This window comes from Geotrypetes seraphini, chromosome 1, assembly GCF_902459505.1.
Source record: "Geotrypetes seraphini chromosome 1, aGeoSer1.1, whole genome shotgun sequence".
Classification (NCBI taxonomy): Eukaryota; Metazoa; Chordata; class Amphibia; order Gymnophiona; family Dermophiidae; genus Geotrypetes; species Geotrypetes seraphini.
The window spans coordinates 27,850,875-27,868,266 of NC_047084.1; the positions used below are offsets into that span (position 1 = coordinate 27,850,875).

The 17,392-nt window shown below is 44.3% G+C and overlaps 2 protein-coding genes across 2 annotated transcripts in view; one reads left to right on the forward strand and one right to left on the reverse strand.

Moving 5' to 3' along the window:
* The window catches only part of ANKRD31 (ankyrin repeat domain 31), an 85,388-nt gene extending 79,160 nt beyond the window's left edge, over positions 1-6,228 (reverse strand). The window contains exon 1 of the mRNA XM_033957546.1: positions 6,007-6,228. The gene's annotated coding sequence lies outside the window, so the exon portion shown is untranslated. The remainder of the gene's footprint in view (positions 1-6,006) is intronic.
* HMGCR (3-hydroxy-3-methylglutaryl-CoA reductase) overlaps positions 1-17,392 on the forward strand; it is a 145,594-nt gene that overhangs the window by 5,035 nt on the left and 123,167 nt on the right. The window lies entirely within an intron of this gene.

Here is a 17,392-nt window from a genome sequence, read left to right on the forward strand (position 1 = left end):
CCTTTCCCCTTCTGTCTTTCTATCCCTTTCTCTGGAGACAAGCAGGGGATATGTAGGCACACTTGTTGGTGAAGTCCTCTGACTGAGCCTGAGTGCCAGTGCTCTCCCCTAACTAGGTAAGCTTTTAGCAGGAGTCCCTACACCTAAAGCCCCTCCCCCCAACTTGACAGTTTTTTATTTGACTACTCCTGACAGGTCGCAGCTCTCCCCTTTCTTCCTCAGAACAGAGAAAAAAAATAACAGAAGAGATACTAGTTTACGGTAATCTATTTTAATCCCCTTAGTTAGAAGAAAAAAAAAAAGAGAGAGAGAAAAGAAACAACAGCGACTTTCTTCTTCACTAAACTAAACTAAACTAAGCCTTAAGTTTATATACCGCATCATCTCCACGGAAGTGGAGCTCGGCACGGTTTACAAAGCTTAAAAATATAAGAAGAGAGGAGAAAGATTTTCAAGAGTATATGAATAGAGGGAATATAAACAGGAGAAGAAATGATCTTATGTTAGAAAAAATGATTATATGTTAGAAAAGAGCCATTTAGACATTTTTTAAAAAAAACCAAAGGGAAGAAATCGGTATTCAGCAGACACTGCTTCAAGCAGAGCACCAGAGATTTTGACGGTTGGCGCTAGGACCGAGAAGGAGATTTTTTCCCCTCTCTCACAAACTGCGATGGATGGTGGTTCTTAGTCAGCACTTGGTGCTGGAAATACAAAGGCAGCAGAGCCACAAGCTTCGCCGCTTGCTCCCTCCACCAGGGCCCTGTCTCGGTACTGCAAGGAGAGTGCAGCCAACTGCCGCCGATGCCGTTAGAAGTTTAAAAACCCAGCAGAATCGGCAGGCTAAAAGACAAAAGCTCCCGATGCTGGAACGCTGCTTAACTCCTTCACCCCCGGCAATGGCATCATTGACACAGAGCTCTTATCAACAAACAGCAGTGGCTTCTTCTCAATCTGTATCATCTGCAAATTTAATCACCTCGCTCGTCGTACCAATTTCCAGGTCGTTTATAAATATGTTGAACAGCACGGGTCCAAGCACCGAACCCTGCGGCACTCCACTCGTGACACTTTTACAGCCCGAATATTGTCCATTTACCCCCACTCCTATCCGCCAAACAGTTTTTAATCCTCATGAGTATTTCACCCTCGATTCCAAGGCTCGCAATTTTTCGAAGTAGTTGTTGATGTGGGACCTTGTCAAATGCCTTCTGAAAATCCAGATATGCAATATCGACCGGATCACCCTTATCTATCTGCCTGTTTACTCCATCAAAGAAGTGCAGCAAATTCGTCAAGCAAGATCTTCCTTTGTGTCAGTCTAGGTGATCAATGATGCAGTCCTTTATCAGCGCCTCTACCATCTTTTCTGGTACTGAGGTCAGATTCACTGGTCTGTAGTTTCCGGTTCTCCTCTCAAACCTTTCTTGAGGATCGGCGTAACATTCGCCACTTTCCAGTCTTCTGGAATCCTTCCTGATTTGATTGACAGATTGGCTATTCGTTGGAGTAGTTCATCTATAGCTCATTTCAGTTCCTTGATTACCCTCAGATGGATGCCATCCGGTCCTGGGGATTTATCGATTTTAAGCCTTTCAATCTGCCTGCATACCTCACAGCCCAACTTGCCTTTCCCTCCAGCACCGGTCCCTCTCTCCTCACAGCCCAGCTTGCCTTTCCCTCCAGCGCTGGTCCCTCTCTCCTCACAGCCCAGCATGCTTTTCCCTCAAGCGCCAGTCCCCCCTCTCCTTACAGCCCGGCATATGTTTCCCTCCGGTGCCGGTCCAATGTCACTGCCTAGCCAAGGAATCTGTCAGCCTCAGCAATTCGGGAGTGTTGTATGTGGCTTCTCCTCCTGCTTTTTGCCTGCCATGGTCTGTCTCCTTTCCGGTGTGACAGTGATGTCGGACCAGCGTGGGAGGGAGGACATGCTAGGTTGTGAGAAAGGGAAGTTTGTGAGCATTGCCACGAGCCACATAAAAAGACCAGGCAGGCTGGATTCGGCCCACGGGCCTTGTGTTTGGCACATGTGCTCTAGACAGACATCAGTCCATCATCATGCTGGCAAATCACTTCAGACGATCTTCAGCCTTACCAGCTCGCACCATTCTATGCCTCTTGGAGCTCATGGCAGTCTCAATATCTCTAGTGCCGAATGCAAGACTCCACAAAACCTTTACAGTAGCACCTAAAATTACACTGGAATCAACGACATCATTCTCTCACCAGGATGATTCCACTTCCTGCAAAGATTCAGGCTTCCCTCCTTTGGTGGATTAACTCTCCATCCCTACATGAGGGCTGTCCCTTCCAACCTCTGCCTCCTCTTCTCACTATAATGATGGATGCTTCCAATCAGGGCTGGGGAGTGCACCTCGACCAATTGCACACTCAGGGGCAATGGCTAACAAGCGAACGATCCCAGCACATCAATCACTTGGAACTCTGTGCAGCGTATTATGCTCTTCAAGATTTCTGTCCTTGGATTTACAACAACACATTCTTATTCAAACAGACAATCAAGTAACGATGTTCTACATCAACATGCAGAGGGGTTCGGGATCTCTTCCTCTCTGCAGAGAAGCATATTACCTGTGGACCTATGCTCTGACATTGCGGGTCCATCTACAAGCGGTATATATTCCAGGAGAACACAGTATCTTCGCAGACTCTCTAAGCAGGAAACTCGATCCTCACGAGTGGACTCTCCATCCTTCTATCCTGCAACAAATATTCTATCACTGGAGAACTCCCACAGTGGATCTCTATGTTTCCCAGGAAAATGGCAATTGCAGCAAGTTTTGCTCTCTTCATCCAGTTCCTCAAGCTATAGCAAGGAATGCTTTTTCCATGCATTGGGAAGACATTCTTCTTTATGCTTTCTCACTGTTTCCTCTCATTTCCAAAGTACTTCAGAAAGTTGCCATGGACAATGCCCACATCATACTTATTGCTCCTCGCTGGCCCAGACAAATCTGGTATTCACTCCTGCTGGACCTTCTAAACCCAATTCCAATGGGAGACCATCCCTCTCTCTTCTATCTCAGTAGAACGATTAGTTACTGGATGGGCCATTTGGCCTTTATCTGCCATCATGTTTCTATGTTTCACCCCAATCTCCGCAGTCTCAGTTTGACAGCCTGGAAGTTGAAAGTTAAAACCTAACACATCTTCCATTTTCTTAGCTGATGGACAGTCCTTCTGGCAGCAAGGGGGGGGGGGGGGTGAGCAGTCCTTTGGGATGGGGGTGGCACAGGCCTTTAAGGGGGGGGGACAAGCCTTCAAGGGGGGATAGGCCTTCAAGGGGGAACAGGCCTTCAGGGGTGGGATGCAGGCCTTTAAGGGGGGACAAGCCTTCAAGGGGGGGGGGACAGGCCTTCGGGGGGGGACAGACCTTCAGGGGGGACAGACCTTCGGGGGGGGGGGGACAGGCAGGCAGGCCTTCGGGAGGATGCAGGCCTTCAAGGGGGAGACAGGCCTTTAAGGGGGGAACAAGCCTTCAAGGGGGAAATAGGCCTTCAGAGATGGTGGCATAGGCCTTCAGGGGGGACAGGCGGGCCTTTAGGGGTGGGGTGCAGGCCTTCAGGGGGAACACAGACTTTCAGGGGAGGGGAGCCCTGGTGTAGAAGTACACGGAAGGAGGGAGGGAAGGGGGGGTTCAAAGTGACGTGCATATGCCGAACTTGGGGGAGGGGGGGGAAGAAATAATGGGTCTAAAAATAGAGGACAGGGAGAGAGATGATGGACAATGGGATTTAGGGAGGGAAGGAACAGAAAGGGAGAGAAGTTGGACACAAGGGATGGTGTGGAGGGGGATAGAGATACTGGATAGGAGGGTAGTTGGGAAAAGAAAGGGAGAGATGCTGGATGAAAGGGCAGTTGAGAAAAGGTGGATCTGTGGATGGAGATGAAAAAAAGGAAAGATGCCAGACCTCCGGGGGAAGGGAAGGGAAATGGAAGGGGAGGACAGAGATGGCAGATGGATGGTTAGCATGCAGAAAGAAGGAGACCCTGGAATGCAAGTTATCAGAAGACAACCAGAGCCTGGGACCAACAAGATTTGAATAATGACCAGACAATAAAAGGTAGAAAAACTAATTTTATTTTCTGTTTTGTGATTACAATATGTCAGATTTGAAACATGTATCTTGCCAGAGCTGGTGTTAGATCGCAAACGTGAGCTAGGATTTAACAGAGAAAGGAAAAGTCATTTTTGTTTGTGTATTTTGTTTACACCACAGCGCCAGTGTGGTTAGGAGAAAGCAAGGAGGGTAAAGAGGCTATAAAAGGGGTGAAGAGGCTATAAAATAAACCCACCAGGATGTTTGGGAAAAAAAACAAAACAAAACACCCATTTGGGCAGGAAAATCAAATCGAATCGGGAAAACCAATTCAATAGGCTGAATCGAATTTTTCCCCTGAATCGGGCAGCACTAGAATAGACTGTAGGTGGAGGGACTCCTGCACATGCCCAGTAAGCTAAAAGCTTACCTAACTAGGGAAGAGCACCGGCACTCAGGCTCAGTCAGAGGACTTCACCACAAGTGTGGCTGCATTCCTCTGCTGTCTATGAAGAACACCTGTTACAGGTAAGCAACCTTGCTTTCCCTGTACACCAATCAGCATCTGCCCCCTTTCTCTCCCTCCACCACCCTTCCATACCAATATCCTGCTACTTTCTCTTTCCCTCCATCCCAATGCCATCCAGTATCTTGTCCCCTTACCTCCCCACTGCTGCTGTATGCTTCTCGAACCAGCAGCAGCGGCTGTAAAACTTTTAATTGCAGTCATCGCGGGACCTTGCTGCACCTCTTCACGGCTGCTGGCTCTGCACTGGAACAAAGAAGTGACATCAGAGGGAGTGGACCGGCAGCTACGGGGAAGTGCAGGAAGGACCCGCAATGACTGAATTTAAAGTTTACTGCTGCTGCTGCTGTTTGAGGAAAGCAGCAGCAGCAGCAGCAGCAGAGTAGGGCATTGTCCAGGGCAGGATGTTCCGGACCCAGTGTGCTGGCTGTGCACCCCTTTAGAGTGCTATGCACCCGGGACGGTCCACCACTCCCTTGGTACACCACTGTTCCCAGTTCATTTTTGGTCTTCAAATTTCTATTTGCAGTCCCTTGTTCTATATTTGGTGTTTTGCATGTGAAAATGTCATCCCATCACAGTTGTTTTATGTATGGTAATAATGGCAGCTGGGGAAATCAAGGAGTGATGAGAGGCAGGGAGAAGCAGGATATGAGGTCCATTCCCTCCTTAATTTCTGTCCTCCTCCCCATCATGTCTAAAACCGGCCATGACAGCAACAAAATCTGACTTGTACAAAAAAAAAAAAAAAAAGCAAAACGATGAACTTTTATCAAAAACGATATAACTATTTAAGTGGCATTTGAGTTTACTTGAATGAGGATCAAAATTGGCAGCCTTGCCTTCCACACACTAGGCTAGCAAAGCAGGACCTCAGGAATCTGGCATATAAAATCAGCTGTAGGACTAGCTTGAATCAGCGGAAAGGAAAAGGCTAGCGGAGGTCACTGGTTAGAGCACAGTCTCTCATCTTCTTCCAATCCGTAGTCCCATCGAGCACTTCGCTTTTAGAGCATTCCCCCATCTCCCTCCCTAGCTTCGCGCCTTTTTTCCAGAACTGTAACGTCGTCGCGCTTCAAGCTATGAGTGTGACCTTCTTTGGGGGCAGATAGTAGAGCTGTGTGTGTGGGAGCTGAATGCGGGACCAAGTAGGAGAGGGGAATGTAATCTAAACTTTTTGTCAACCGATACGAGTTTTAAAAAACCTAATTTGGTTGGAAACTCGCTTATTTGATTTGTATAGTCGCTCTTTTCTGAAAAGTCAGTGCCAGATAGAAGCATCACAGTTGGAAGGAGACATTAGAAATAGGTAAAAGTCAAAGGAAGGTAACATTACAAACCAAGAAAACTTTATGATTACGTGAAATTCACTAAAATCTTTCTTATCCGCTATAATAATTTAAAAAAAAAAAACCAAACCCTTAGCGCGCATGCCACTTCAATCTCCGTGCCCGCCTCAGCTGATTTCGTACCCCGATCTCAGATGCTGGCTGACATTCTGCCTTCTGACTACGCTGCCGGGACGCCTCTTCTTCTCACTCCCGGACCAGCAGACAGCAGCCGCGGGGCATTTGCTAGGCTGTCCACTTCGATAATGCAGGCGGACAGGCCTAGCAAAAGCCCCGAGGCTGCTAGGCCTAAGGGATGCTGGACAGGGAACAGGGAAGGGAGAAGGGCTATTGCAGGAGAGGGGGGAAGTAAAAGTAAGCGCTACTGCTGGACAGGGGGAGCAGGGACACATCTATTCTAGCACCCATTAATGTAAAGTGCTAAAAAACTAGTTTGACAATAAAAGATCACAAAGAAATGAGGATCAACTTAATTCCAGCAGATGGCGCTAACGATTCCTACTGTTAGTTAAAGACTACGAAAATGAAAGTATGATGATCAACGGGAAAATCCAAATGAATGAGTCAAATGTATTTTAGGTTGGGATTTTTGTTGTTATTTAAGAATGCACTTTAACAAATGAATTAGCCCATGTTCTAAAACTGAATTGCTTCCCACCTCTTTGTCACAAAATGGAAAACACCCTTTAATAATCAACCTTTATATTTGTAACAGAGATGTCACAAGTTCGATTTACTTTTGGTTTTGATTTTTTTGTCTGCAAAGCTGACGCCACACTAGCTTGTATTTGGCTCTGGCTCTCTTAGAAGAACTACCACCTGTCAGTACCTCCAGTAGTTTTTGTTGTTTTCTGATGCATCCTTTTAGGGCAGTGGTATTCACTATTTTTCTATCTAGAGCCATGTTAGGAAAAAAATCTTCAGCGAGAGCCAGAGCTGGCTGGAAAAGCCCTGGAGCTGCTGCCAGCCTAGGGGTGTCCTGCAGTTTAGTTGATTAGGAAAGGAAAAAGTCTTTCTTATACAAGCCACATGGAATTAGAAACCCACTCATAAATTTTGTATATAACTATTCTATGAAAAATCACAACTTAAATATGTAAATAGTGGTGTGCAGGTGATCCTCAGTATTCAAAACTCCCATCGGCCAATGCTCATTATAGAATTGAGAGCTTGTTAACCCAAAAGGGTCCATCCCTGGACTGTGTTTAATGTGCTAAATGTGTGTGAAAATCGACACAAAAAAATTAACCATCAAAAAGATAGATTAAAAACTCCCTGTGCGACCCTTCCTATTCCCCACTTTACCCTAAATTGGCAGGAGAGATGCTCACTCCCTCCTGCCACCTGCTGCCTCCTCCCAAATCTTCCCCTTACCTTTAAATTACGATGACAGCAGGAGGGATGCCCGGTTCCTTCTGTTCGCAGGCCTGCCATTTGGAATGGCGGGCCTTCCCAGTGCATTCTGGGATGTACGGAGAGGGACCAAAGATCCTGATTGGCTCAGATATTTAAAGTCCCTCCCAGCGGTGGAGCCTTAGACATTTGAGCCTTCCCAAGGTCCCTCCTAGGGAAGAAGCCTTAGGCATTTGAGCTAATCAGGGTTTTAGGCTCCTCCCTCTGCAATATGCTCATGAGAATGGAAAGAGGCACAGATGCACTAAACTCACCAAGTGTCTAATGATCATTACTAAACCAGTTGAACCAGTTTAGCGGCAGTTGTAATTTACCAACCAATGTCCACAATGGCTCACTGCGGGGTTTTCTGTGCATTCATTGCAGCCTCCGATTTCCATGCAATATTAAAACGAGCTCCCTGATCGATGCCCTAACATTGCTTAAGCATACACTAAATCTAGCAACCGCTACAAATGACTCAAAATTACCAACAGGTCTAGCTAGACCTATCAGTAACCATGTTACTAACAAGTCTGCTATATTCAGCCATGACAGCCCCCCTCCCAAAAGAGGCAAGAGCGATGCCAATTCCCTCCAGCCTCAGAAACCTGGACTCCATGCGAGGATAATGGCCACCTGATCTCCCACGCAGAGATCATGACCTCCCTGCCACATTGGACACCCACACACTCCTAACCCCCGTGACAATCATCAGCAGAAGGGGTACCCACTCTCTTCTGCCTCAGCCCCACGTCCCCCTGACTTGCCCTGTACCTCATATAGAAGAAAACAGCAGGAGAGACACCCACTCCCTTCTGCCTATAGGCCCACCTCTCCAAAATGGTAAGCTTTCCCCTTCCCAGTGCTTAAGGCCCTGATTGACTCAACATCTGTGCCCATTAAAAAACAAGAAAAAAAAGTCTTCCTGCCCTGAACAGCAGAGCAGCAGGAGGCTACTTCAGAGCTACCCCTGCCGGTTCTGCACAGGTGTCAAAGTCACTTTTCCAATGACTGATGAGATGGGATTATAGCAGACCTCCACAAAAATCATTTGCATGGGAAGCTGTTTGAACATCAATACTCGGACTGGCAGTGGGTCAAGAGCGGTGTTCCGCAGGGGTCGGTGCTGAGACCGCTGTTGTTCAATATATTCATAAACGACCTGGAAACGGGGACGAAGTGTGAAGTTATCAAATTTGCGGATGACACCAAACTCTGCAACAGGGTCAGAACCGTGGAAGAATGTGAAGACTTGCAAAGGGACCTAAAGAAACTGGAAGAGTGGGCAAAAAAGTGGCAAATGCGCTTTAATATAGAGAAATGCAAGGTCATGCATCTAGGGAAAAAGAACCCAATGTTCAGCTACACAATGGGAGAATCATTGCTAGGGGAAAGTAACCTTGAGAAGGACTTGGGTGTGCTGGTGGATACAACAATGAAATCATCGGCACAGTGTGCAACAGCCTCTAAGAAAGCAAACAGAATGTTGGGTATCATTAAGAAGGGTATCACGACCAGGACGGAGGAAGTCATCATGCCGCTGTATCGTGCAATGGTGCGCCCGCACCTGGAGTACTGTGTCCAGTATTGGTCGCCGTACCTCAAGAAGGACATGGCGATACTTGAGAGGGTCCAGAGGAGAGCAACGAAAATGATAAGAGGTATGGAAAACCTTTCATACACTGATAGGTTAAAAAGTCTGGGGCTCTTCTCCCTGGAAAAGTGGAGACTTAGAGAAGACATGATAGAAACCTTCAAAATCATGAAAGGCATAGAGAAGGTAGACAGGGACAGATTCTTCAGACTACGGGGAATCACAAGTACAAGGGGGCACTCGGAGAAACTGAAAGGGGACAAGTTTAGAACCAATGCCAGGAAGTTCTTCTTCACCCAGAGAGTGGTGGACACATGGAACGCGTTCCCGGAGGCTGTGATAGGGCAGAGCACGCTACAGGGATTCAAAGAAGGATTGGATAAATTCCTGAACAATGGGGGAATTGAGGGGTACAGATAAAAGTAGAGATAGGTTAGGAAGAGTATAGATAGAAGAAAAAGGGGGATCATAGGGCTAAGTAGAGATAGGTTAGGAAGAGTATAGATAGAAGAAAAAGGGGGATCATAGGGCTAAGTCAAGGAACACCTGACAGGTCATGGACCTGCTGGGCTGGTGCGGGCTGCTGGGTGCGATGGACCTCTGGTCTGACCCAGCGGAGGCAACTTCTTATGTCTTATGTTCTTAGGAGGTATAGAAGGATATAGGTGACTAAAAATTACACCAGGTGTACACCTGGCAGGGCCTCCACGTGTGCGGATCGCCGGACTAGATGGACCGAAGGTCTGATCCAGAGATGGCGCTTCTTATGTTCTTATGCTGTTTTGAAATCGGACAACTTGTCAGTCCCACAGCGACTTGTCAGTCCCACAGTGACTTTAAGAATGCTTTTAGTGCATCTGGGTCAGAGTACCCTAACGGTTCAGCATGAAAAGTTATTATCAAGATAAGAACCTAGGTCCAGATACACTAAAAATAGTTGTTAAGATGCTGTGGGCCGATTAATTGTCCGATTTTAAAACGGCAATCAATGTTCAATCGACTTTGCATTCAAATTAGTCTTGCGGAGGTCGGCCACCCTACCAGTCATCCCCATATAGTCATCTATTCTAGTGCAGCGGTAGGCAAACTCATTAGTCAAAAGAGCCAAAATCAGCAGTACAATGATTAAGTTCAATATTTTTTATTGAGTTTTTTGAAAAAATATAAGAAACAGTTCAAGTACAGGGTATCATAAAATAAAACAAAACATTTAGTATAACAAATATTCAGTTACATTGTGCAATGTAGAATTGAATCGTTTTAAAAGATCTAAAGTACTAGGACTGTTCATGAAAAGATAATAAAGGAAAAGATAAGAGGAAAGAGAAATTGAAGGAAGAAAGAAAAAGAATAAAATGAGGAAAAAGATGAAGGTAAAGAAAAAGAAGAAGAAGAAGAGAGGAGTGTCTATGAAATAGATTGAACATATGAGTCTAGGAATTTCCAGGGTGATTTACATTGTATCAAACTTTTGGAAAGTCGAATTATATTTTTCTTTTCATAAGCATATGATTCAAATTTATGATACATGCTCAAAGAATTCCACCAAAAGGTATAGTTTAGTAATGAAGAGGACTTCCAATTTTTCAAGATGTGCATAAGGGCAGTCACAAACATTGCATCAATGAGTTTAGGAGGACAGTTAGACTGTGTAAAACAAGGGTGTTGGGATCGGAGAATTATAATGTCAAAGGAAATTTCTTCTGAACAATTGGTAATAGACTTTATGGTGTCCCAAATGCACGTCCAAAAGGAATGAACTTTAGCACAGTGGAAAAGCATGTGATCAAGAGTCCCAGCTTCTTTCATACAATTCCAACATATAGAGTCTTGTTTTAGGTTAGCTTTCCACATCCGAAAGGGTGTCCATACCGCATTCCACATAATGAAGAACATTGATTGTGAGACTCTGGATGATAAAAGAGGTCGGTTTGTCGATGACCAGAAGAGTTCCCAGTCAACATCAGTAAGTGAGCATAGATTCCCAATGTTTCATGGAATGAGAGGAAAATGTGAAAGAGTGATCTCTTAGAATACTATAAAAGAGAGATATCGCTTTACCTTTTGATATAGCCAATGTGGACCAGTGATACAAAGTTTGAATGGATGTCATATAATCAAAGCGTATAGACATAGAAGATAATGTCTTAGTAAGAGAAAGCCACTGTGAGTAAGCAGAAGGAGACAATGAGTAAGTAGAGCAAATTGTGACAAAGGGAACAAACGAAGTGAGAGTGGTTATCTGATGGAGAGACCACAAACCAGCCCGCTGCCACCTTTTCCATGAAAGAGATTTACTATTGATTTGGATTTTGGGGTTATTCCAAATGGACAAGAGTGACATTATATGGGAGACAACCTTATGGGACGCCCTTTGGCTAGATATCTTAAAACTAAATCCAAACGCCTACATATCACAGCCATTCAAAACCCATTGGGGCAGATGATTAAAACCCGGTCTCTGATCTCTTCTCAGTTTGAAAACTTCTATACTACTTTATATAAATCTGATTTTTCTGCTTCAGAATCGGGGATAGACTCTTTTCTTGCTTCTTTGGTTCATCCGACCTTATCGGACTCTGTGAAATTGAAACTGGACTCTCCCATTACTGTATCTGAAATAGAAGCCGCAATATCATCTATGCCTACCGGCAAAGCCCCAGGTCCTGACGGGTTTACCAATGAATTTTTTAAGCAGTTTCGTAATCTTCTGGCTCCTCATCTTCTTTCTTACTATGAATTCCTCCACTCTGATCCAGACAAACAATTCAACTTCACTGAGGCCACTATAGTAGTCATTCCCAAACCTGACAGAGACCCTACCTTGGTTAAAAACTTTCGCCCCATTTCTCTTCTTAATTTAGATTACAAGATCATGGCAAAACTTCTTGCACTGAGACTCAACAAAGTGATCCCCTCTCTTATTCACAAAGATCAAACGGGGTTTATTAAACAAAGGTTTATAGGAGACAATATACGCCTCTTTCATCATATTAATGCCCATGCTAAAACACTCTCAGATCCCGTAATCGGTTTGGCCATAGATGCCGAAAAGGCCTTTGACCGAGTTGAATGGCCTTTTCTATTCCAAATTTTAAAGTGGTACAACTTTGGCCCGTTCTATACAGATTGGATTAAAACTTTATATCATCAACCCACAGCTCGCATTTTAATTAATAATTCTCTCTCCAACAAATTCTCCTTACATAGAGGCACTCGCCAGGGCTGCCCTCTGTCGCCGCTGCTATTTAACTTAGCGTTGGAACCTCTCCTCTCTGCTATCCGACAATGCCCAACAATAACAGGAATTGAAACCACTTATTGTCATATCAAATTAGCAGCATACGCTGATGATGTCCTCTTTATCCGAGATCCTGTTGCTTCCCTTCCCTCACTCGTTAATATTGTCTCTCATTACTCCAAGCTTTCTGGATACTCAGTTAACTGGGAAAAATCAGAAATTTTCCCTCTTAATGATCTCATTTACCCCTCAGATCTCGCCCAATTTCCCTTCACGTGGTCACACGGAGCTGTAAAATACTTGGGAGTGTTAATACATAAAGATCTGATTCAAACTCAAGATCTAAACATATCTAAAATTAAAAGTTTAGTTCTTAACACCCTGTCTCGTTGGTCTCCACTCTTCCTTTCATGGTGGGGCAGAATAGCTTCTATCAAAATGACCCTTACTCCTCAGATAAACTATACCCTCTCAATGCTTCCCTCCTTATGCAAGAAGAAATTTTTTCATTGGTTGAATAAGAAAATATCTGACTTTGTGTGGAATAACAAAAAACCTCGTATTGCTCTCGACAAGCTGAAAGCCTCTAAAATTAATGGGGGTTTGAATGTACCAGATTTTCACTTTTATTATATCGCATCATTGGCCAAATATGGAGCCTATTGGATTAACCCTAGTACCCAAGACTTACCAACCTGGTTTGACCTGGAACGGTTTTTATGTGCACCATTACATGTTTCATGCTTGTTGACGGTGCCAGTGCCCAAACTTTTGAGAAAATATTCCTTACTGAGTGCAACGCAGCATGCCCTTCATATACTAGACGCAATCGCAGAGATTTCAATTAAAGACAGCAGTACAATGATTAAGATTTTTTTTTTTAGAGCCATACCCCATGCCTTCTTGCGTTACGAGGGCTACGTCAACCAGACTGACACCCCGCTCACCCGCACGTGGTCGAAATCGATTCGTGGCAGAGCCTAGAGAATGACACGGGGAAAAAATTTGTCTCCATCCCCCCTCCCCTATCCCCGTGAGGTCGGTCACCATCCCCACAAACTACCTGATCCCATCCACACAAGCCTCGAATAGTTTTATACTGAACTTATTATATTAAAGTATAAAAAGAAACAATATTCTGTACAATTGTCAATTTATAAATCAACGTCTTCTCCCCACTCTCTCTTCCCAATTTCCCTTCAGTTTCCTCAGCCCAGTCTCTCTCCACTTCTCTTCAGTGCACGCACATAAAAACAAGCAAGCAATTTTATATCATTTTCATTCTATTCATTCATAGAAATTAAAATCTAAATAATGCTAGTCACATAACAAAACATGATTTTACAAAAATAATTCCCTGCACAGACAAGCCTGCAAGGATTACTAGATGTCTTTTAGCAGCTCCTCTCCCTCCCTCCCCCTTACCTTCGTGGCCAAGTCAAAATGATCTACCAACAATAAAATTTTAGAAAACACAAAGCACACTGTATGCAGAAAAAATGTTAATTATCATTTATATTCCATGGGTTTTCAAAGAGGTCAAGGCAGATGACTTTATGCAGTGTCACCTCAGTAACAACTATACCTTTGTTGTCTGGGGATTTATTTATTTATTTATTTTTTAATTTATACTTTTACAAATTAACATGTCAATCAGTACTTGAAGGAAATATAACAATCCAATAAGAAAAACAAATATTAATTATAAAATAATGCCACATAGTAACTATGAGTAAAGTCCACAATCTGAGAGGAGAAGGAATCAATCACTTCCAAGGGTAGTTGGTTTCAAGAAATAAACTAAATTAATACAATACAAATAACAGAGTGCAGTTGGAGTTATTTAACTAATGGCCTGCTGGGTTGATTCCATGGAGGTATCTGGAATTCTTGTGGTTACTTTACCTTCAAGAAAAAACTGCAGTTGATCGGGTTCATAAAAAATATATCTATTACTCTGATAAGTAATGCAACATTTACAGGGGAAACGTAATTGAAAAGTTGCCCCTAAGCTCAAAACAGACTGACGACAAACCAAAAACTTCTTATGTCTGGCTTGTGTCCACTTAGATACATCAGGAAATATAGAAATTTTGAATCCATGAAATTCCACCTTTTCAGTCCTATAGAATAGACGAAGAATTGCTTCTTTATCTTGAAGAAAGACAAAAGTTACCAATAAAGTAGCTCTAATCAATAAATCTTCTTGCGATGTCTCCAGCATACCAGTGAAATCCAATTCTCCCGGTATAGCGTTCCCTTTATCTTTATCCTCCTTTGGTAAATTTAAGTAATATATCTTTTGTAATGGTGGCATGTTATTTTCAGGAAATTTCAAAACAGTGTTCAAAAAGGAATGAAATAGATCCCTAGGAGATTGAAACTTGGAAACAGGAAAGTTTAAAAGTCTCAAATTCAAGTTCCTATTAGCATTTTCCAAATTTTCAATTTTCCTAGCAAGTAAAACTTTATCCTTAAGTTGTAAATTAGTAGTAATCTTCCCATCTGCCACAGATTTCTCCAATTTGTCCATTCTAAGAGACTGTTGCTGGAGTTTCTCTTCGACAGTTTTTCCCTCCTGCACACGAGCCGGAAGGAGTGTTTCTGTTCTGCTCTTTCAAAGCTCTGTTTAAGCCTCTCCAAGATGCATCCCTCTTGGATTTGATGCTTAAGGCAGTTTTCCTGGTCGCACTCACTTCGGCGAGATGTATCTTGAATCTTTAGGCTCTCTCTTGTAGAGAGCCCTTTCTGAAGATTTCAGAGTTTGGGATCTCCCTTTGCACTGTTCCTTCTTTTCTGCCAAAGGTAGTTTCAGCTTTTCATATTAATCAAGAAGTGTGTTCGCCTGTCTTCAACCCACAGGGTCTAAGTAGCAAGCCCACAGGGTACTTCTTCGCTATTGGGAGGTCACCAACAAGTTTCGACTCTCAGACCATTTTTTTATGCTGATGCTTTCCTGTAAGTGGGGTGCTCCCGCTTCCAAGGCCATAATTTCCAGATGGATACGTACAGCAATTTCATCAGCCTACATTGTTTCTGGAAAGCAGTCTTTGTTTCTGTAAAGGTGCGTTCTGCAGTAGCGTGGCCTCTTCTTGGGCCGAAGCTAGGTCAGTCTCCTCAGAAGAGATTTGCAGAGCAGCTGCCTGGCCCAGTCTGCAAACCTTTGCCAAATTTTACAGAGTGGGTGTGGTGGCACGACAGGTCCCCTGCCTTTGGGTCCTCGGTTTGAGGGCCAGCGCAATCAGCCCACCCTAGATTTCTGGGACTACTTTGGTACATTCCACTTGTCTACAATGACTCATCTATTGCACTAGAAAAATAGATTATCCCAGGAGAAGCAAGCAGCATATTCTCACACATGGGTGACATCACCGACAGAGCCCCGGTACGGACCACTTTAAAAGTGCATTGCCACTTTAAGTCTTTAGAAAGTTCGTGATAGCCTGAACCGCGCATGCACAAGTGCCTTCCCGCCCGACGTGATTGCGCGGTCTCTCAGTTTCTTAGTGTCTGCGGAGCTAAGAAGACACGTTTCTTCAACGATCATTGAAATTTTTTTTCCGCTGCCTTCCCGCTCTCATGGATCTCTGAATTTTTAGTCAGTTTTTGTTCTTTTCTTTATTGTTTATTGTTTAAAAAAAAAAGAAGTAAAAATTTTTACTTTTTCCCTTTCACGGGTTCAGCTCGGCAGAGCCTACTCTTCCACCTTGGCTTTGGTTTTGCCGAGGCCGTGTTCCCGTCAATGTTCCATCCGAGGTCGTGTTCCCGTCAATGTTGTGCTCGCCCCATTTCAATAACTGATCCACACAGCTGGTGTCTCCAGTGTCTGGGGCCTGAGCACCATTCAGAGACTTGTTCCCACTGTTCGTCGCTTCAAAAGAGGACACTTAAGAACCACTTCATCCAGCAGAAACTCCTTTTCAGCACCAGCATGGAAGGAGAGTCGACATCAGTCTCAGCGTCGGCGGTGCCGTCTAAATCGACACTGCAACTCTCGACATCGGGAGAGCCATCTTTGGTGTCGCATGCAGTGGGTAAGCCGGCTATGAAGCCTTCCCCCACCCCTTCGGGTCCTCAGGTCACTGCAGCAGTGAGTTAATTCCTGCTGACCTCGAGGAGACCCAAAAAGCACTCTGCTCTGATTTCGGTGAGTGCCTCAACATCGGCCTCCTCATCGCCGGAGCATAGAGCAGTACCGAAGGTATCGGCTAAAAAGCAAGCGGTTCCTGTGCTCACTCTTAAGCAGCAGATTAGAGAATTGCTGTGAGAGGAACTAAAGGAGCAAATCCAGCTGCTCTTGCCGACTCCCATGTCGACATCAACTCCTCTGATGCCGGTCCATTCCATTGACACCAGTTACTCCTGCTCAAGAGTCTCCAGTAGTGGCGATGCTTCTGGTGTGGGAACCGGCACCTAAGACTCATCAACGCCGATTATCTTCCTCACAAACATCACCTGAGACACTGTCAGTGGGATCTGGAAAAGCACTACGGAAGTCCAAGCATCTGGAGCCTTCGGTACTGTGTGCTCAACATCGACCCCGAACTACTAGAGATTCAGATCTCTGGGGGGGATTCTGAACAAGAACCTCTACTCTCTGACGAGGAGGGTTCTTCAGAATAAGATTCTACTCGCCATTCTTCTCAAAAGGCTCCTTTACCATCTGAAAAAGCTTCTTTTGCTAAATTTCTCAGGGAGATGTCTGAGACATTATCCATCCGTTGGAGGCAGATTCTAAAAAAATCTAAGCAATTCCTGGATGCCTTGGACTACGATCAGCTACCCAAGGAGTTACTTAAACTTCCCCTACATGATATTCTCAGTGAAAGTTTTTATAAAAACCTGGAAACCCCACTTACCATCCCGGTAGCTCTTTGTAAGTTAGATTCGCTTTATAGAGTGGTTCCTATTACAGGTTTTGATAAACCTCAGCTTCCACATGAATCTCTTCTAGTCGAATCCACTTTAAAGAAAGCTTTGAGGGCGAGTGTTTATGCCTCTGTACCTCCTGGCAGAGAAGGCAAGGCTAAGGACTGGTTTGACAAATGTCTATATCAAAATGCCATGTTAGCCAACCGGTCTGGTAACTACACTTTCCATTTTTCCTTCTATATGAAGGATCTCGTAAAACAAGTGGCCACGTTCCAGAAGTACCTCCCGGATCGTAAGCTTCCTGCTTTTCAACATTTTATTTCTGACTTGCTCCACCTCCACAAGTACATGGTT